The sequence below is a fragment of the Haliotis rufescens genome, unplaced genomic scaffold (genome assembly GCF_023055435.1).
Source record: "Haliotis rufescens isolate VD_foot unplaced genomic scaffold, xgHalRufe1.0.p SCAF_7, whole genome shotgun sequence".
NCBI lineage: Eukaryota > Metazoa > Mollusca > Gastropoda > Lepetellida > Haliotidae > Haliotis > Haliotis rufescens.
Genome location: NW_025964361.1, coordinates 19,022,763 through 19,028,298, shown reverse-complemented (window position 1 = coordinate 19,028,298; position 5,536 = coordinate 19,022,763). Strand labels below are relative to the sequence as shown.

The window sequence follows — 5,536 nt, the reverse complement described above, 5'->3', positions numbered from 1 at the left end:
CTCATTCACTCGTCGGTCGCCGTAGACATTTTTTTCCAATCGTGATGTACTAGATATGCTTTCTAGTTCAGTCAAAGAGAATATTGTTATTTGGAAAATGAAACCACGTGTATCCATTATACTACCACAACATTAGATCAGCTGTTTCATGTGACGTCATCCACGTCACAACACGCGAGGTCAAATCACGCGCACCTGTCCAGACGACAAATTCACAGCGGCGGGAAATCACCGACCGTCTATGGGCGATCTTTTTGTTCCAAAGGGCAATAACTCTCCTTTTGAAATGATATAAGCGACGGCACTCTCATACCCAGAGTTCCATGCGGCCGGCAGCCAGCCAGCATAGTACCTCTGCCATAGACTGGTTCCCGGATCCTCCGCTTGGTGTCGCTGCACTTAAATCAAAGGACCGGTATCGCCCACCATGACACATCGTCTGCTACAACAAGATGGCGGCTGTCAAAATGCATTGGGCGAAGCTAGTGAACTCTGGAAAATTGTAATTTTCCAGGTAATGGAGGTGAGTATTGGTACCAACATAACGGCTATGGGATATCATATTCTTTGACTAATTTCGTGCAAATATTGACACGGCAGTGTTTTTGTTTTAAATGGAGGACGATGAATCTCTTATGAATTTACCTTCTGAACAGATTATCATGAAGTTCTTACGCAAGACAATTTAAGTTTCTGAGAAATTCTGTATGAAACTGCCGTGTTGTCAACTATCTGTTGCATGGACTATTACATATGCACTTATATTCATAATTCATATGCTTGTCATTGTGTCTGGTAGTACGAAATTATCATTTCTAGGCAACAACATGACACGGCCAAAATGTCAATGATAACACATGAAACTGAATTTTGACCGAAATAATATCTAGAAATATTTTGTGAATAGTTTTGATGATTCCCGCATCAAAAAAATTAAAGGCAATGAAAGCACGAATAAATATTTAGCTGCAAATATTTTATCGTGACAATAATTACGAAACGGGAATCATTTGAACTGGGCTATGTTTATGGTCAGATATTGTCATGTACCCTAATTTCGTGGGTATATTATTTAATTCCTGAGCATACTGAGGGACCATTTGATATTGGTGGGAGAGTGGGGAAGGGGATGGTGGTCTGGGTCTAGGATTGTGTTTGGAGACAAAATATATTATCAGCTACAGCTGAAATACCAGATATTCTTTTAATTACAACTATGAGACTAATCATGTTTTTATATGCCTCTTGCAACAATGTATTCTTTGTAGCAGTCAATTTCTTTTTTTCAACAGTTTGAAGCATGAATATTTTTTTCAAGCATATTTCAGGGACAATTTATTTTTCTCAATAAAATCCCAGCCCTACCACCAGAATACCAAATGGTTGGTCCCTTATGTCTTGATTCAATCAAAGAATTAACATTATAAATATGATCAACTGATGAAAAAAATCAGGACAATGAATAAATCGTCAAATGCTTCATATTTAATTGAAAGGACATTAAAGATCTGTCCATATTTATAGGGTCAGACTAGACTATTATTTTTAAATTAATTGAAAAGTTCTATATAGTAGTATTTATTTTTATTTATAAATATTTAATCATTTGATGTGACTTTTAAAATGTGTCCATCTGATGATCATGTTAACCAATGCATTACCATACATAAAGAGTCAGTTGAATAGGTTGCACTACTTTAACATGCAACAGGCCCTATGCAGGTACATATGATATAATAAGATGTTGTTGAATGCCTTTGTGAATATACTACATGTACAGTAACTGTAATTACATCTGTTGTCTCCAGATTAACAGCTGGTGTCACGAATATTTCCCGGATCCTCTGCTTGGTGTCGCGGCTCTTGCTCTACTTTCCAAGGAATTAAAGGACCGTGATCGCCCACAATAAAACATGGTCTGCTAAAACAAGATGGCGGCTGACAAAACACATTGGGCAAGGCTTGAGAGCCTTGAAATATTGTAGTTTTCGCAGTAATTGAGGTGAGTATTAGTACCCACATAATGGCTATTTGATGTCAGTGTATCTTTTGGCTAATTTCGTGCAAATATTGATACGGCAGACTATTATTTTTTATTCATTTGAAAATTTCTTTATAGTAATATTTCTTTATATTTATTAATATTTAATCATTCATTACCATGTAATTATTAGTTGTATTCAAACTGCATACACATACATGTTTGTTTGTAGGAACTTGCATAAGAATGAAGTCATGACTGACCGTACCATAACATAATCATTGATACAAAGTTTAGGTGGTAAAGATTAAGACAAAGCAAACAGTATTGGCCATCCTGACAAGTTTTATATGAGACTCCCTACATTATTTTCTAAGTTTTGTACCGCCTCCGTGATCTAGTGGTAGACCGTCCGTCCGGAGAGCGGAAGGTCGGGGGTTCGATCCCCGACCGCGTCATACCAAAAGACGTTAAAAGATGGTACTTGTTGTTACCCTGTCTGGCGCTCGGCATTAAGGGGCTAAAACAAGGACTGGTCGGCTCGGAGTCAGTATACTGTGTCTGAGTGGGGTATTCATGTTAAACTGCTGCATGGTATCTCAGTGAGCTAGCACTATAAATCGGCATCAGTCCGGACTAGTACAAGCAGCCACACAAACACACACACGTACATGCACGTCCCTAAATAAGTACAATAATCTTGGACGCGACATTAAACCCCATTTCACCTCACCTTCTAAGTTTTGTTTTAAGCTGTTGACACAAATTTTGTATAAACATACTGATGTTGCACCATTTGCCTAAAATTAGAATATTTGAAAAAAAATGATATATAATATTTTTCAGGAACCATGCCATAATGGGAGATGGACTAGAGATGAGGAGAAATTTTTGACAGTTTGTGGAGAGCAGGGGGGTGGAAAATATCAAATACAAAGAGTGGAAGGACTGTGCCGAAGACCAGAGAAATGGGTGTACAGACTGATGTAACTTTTGGGCCTATGTTTGAAGTGACCTGGGCATGTAGCAGTCAGGCACTTTATACCACTCATTCACATTCCTTAATTAGATCTATGTTATCAAATGTATCAGTCAGTGAACCAGCCTCACCCGCCATACGCTCACAGACCTGCCATGTCTCTGACATACCGTCAACCGATGCCACTTCTCCGTTGGTGCCCGAACAAAACTACTCGCAACCATATACAGTCAGTGAACCAGCCGCACCTGCTATATGCTCACAAACCTGCCATGTCTCTGACATACCGTCAACTGATGCCACTTCTCCGTTGGTGCCTAAACAAAACTGCTTGCAACCACTTACAGTCAGTGAACCAGCCTCACCAGTTGTCTGTTGTTCAATTATGCTTCAGCATAACTAAGCAAATCAAAAGAGAACTCAAATCTTATCAAAGTAAAAGATTAAAAGGCAGAAAAAAAAAATGGCAATTGGCAGAATTTCTTACCCACCAATCAAGAAATGTTCCTGGAAGAGTATCTTTGACTCATCTGGTCAAACTGGTATTCATGTACAACAAAATGAATAAATGCTCAATTATCGCATTAAGATATTTCTTTGCCATTTGGCATGGATACTTTCACAAGTTCAGGAAAAAGCTGAGATGGGTTATCAATTTGCAAATGTTTGTTAATGAGGTTACTGTTAACTGGTTGTATATTTTCACCATATATTTGGGGCCATTGAAATTGGATTGTGTGATATTAATTCTATGATCATGTTGTACTGTTGTTTTGTGCAGTATCGAAGAAAGATATTTCAGTGTTATAACTATTTATTCTTGTAACTAATATCAATCCCAGCTGTATTTCGTGGCAAAAACATACCTATTCTGTGACTAGAATTTCACTTTCACAATTGTTTTTAGTGACAGTGTTGATTGATGATCACTAGTGTAAACATACAGACATAAGCAATAATACATAATTCATATTTACTGTGAAACAAAATCAGGATATTGAGTTTATGTTACCATTTCTCAAACGAAAAATGTTTAAAAGACTGTTTGTAAATTGTTTTTACGTTTCCATTTGTCATACTAAACTTGGCATTTAAGAACAATATGTTTTCTAAACATTGGTGAATGGAGAATAAGAAAAGTAAGCAATTTTTTCTATGATTTCACTAACAAATGTGATTATTATCACATATTTTAAGAGTTGATGAGATTAATGGTAACTGTTTAAATTTGGGATTTGTCACGTCATTATTATTTGTAACTACGGTAACCTCTGTAATTGTCAAAGTGCTTCGCTACATGAATTGCCTTAGCTTATCAAACCATACTGTAGATTGTACATGTTGTAGTGTGTATATTGGAAAATATATTGAAAGATTTCTGAGTGCAATTGTTGTGGTGTTAATTTTCTTCTTGAGATGACTGTATACTGTACTAGTACTACTACTTTGGATGTACTTCACATTTCCAATAGCATTAAGAATATTATTAAATTCATATGTATGTATGTGTGAAACTATTGAACTACATTGTACATGGAAAACATCATTTTTGTCCAGTGGTCAACCATGTGCAGAAAGTCTAATAACAAATATTCTATAACCCTTTTGGGAGGTATTTTCCCTTTTGACCCTTGTAAGTAATGTTGATGCCCTTTAGATTATAGGTTGCTGCATTGTATGCAAAACCACAGACCTATATACAAGTTATACAAGTCCATGGCTATACTTAATCTTAGATCTCCATGTCTACATCAGTGTAATCAAATGACTCAATGTACTAAATGTTAGTTGGGATACTATTAAATAGATTTAATAGAGATTAGGGAAATGTTTCCGAAACATGTCAAGTTTTCATAAATTGGGTATCAACAAAGTGTATCGATACCTCGCTGGTGTATACTGTTTTGTTTATAAATCTATTTTGATTGCAAATTTCACCTGCCAGGAGTTGCAGCTGCAATTAGAGGATTCACTATGCACAAAGCCTGCTGAATTTCATACTGGGCTCTAAGGATTGCACGTAAATCCCCTACTTTGAGAAAGGCTGGTCGAAAGTTAGATTTCCCCCATGATATGACACAATGCGCCTCATCAACAATAATGTGACTGATCTGAAATTTGAATATGGGGTGAGGATAATGGGACACAGTACACTAAGACATTTTTATTTATAGAAAACATTTAACAAAATGTGCAATAAAATAATCACTACAACAAGGCGATTTTGGTCTTCCCTTACGACCATATCAAAGTCAAAGAGAATTAGCCTCCTGACCACGTCAAGGTATCGCCCTTTCAGGAGGTTTACATATTAAATAGCACTATTTTCCAAACATGAAACATACATTTATTTATAATTATTACACTGTGGCCACGGAGGCGATTGTGCTGCTCATCGAGAATCGCATTTAGTGGATTCACAACCACTAGGCCTACAGTGCTGGCGGAATCGTTCACTGTATCACAACAGTTTTGCCGTAACCAGTCGGTAGAACACCCAAAACACCCCTTGATGCACATGCCAAAATAGCATCACGTTGTTTAGCCTTTAATTGGAAAAAATTACAAGATTGGTA

The 5,536-nt window shown here is 36.8% G+C and overlaps 1 long non-coding RNA gene across 1 annotated transcript; it reads left to right on the top strand.

The window, feature by feature from the left end:
* The first annotated feature begins 508 nt into the window (after positions 1 to 508).
* LOC124113292 lies at positions 509 to 5,177 on the top strand. The gene is made up of 3 exons (XR_006857749.2): positions 509 to 523; positions 1,809 to 2,002; positions 2,828 to 5,177. It is a non-coding gene; the product is annotated as an uncharacterized LOC124113292 (long non-coding RNA).
* Positions 5,178 to 5,536: the final 359 nt, after the last annotated feature.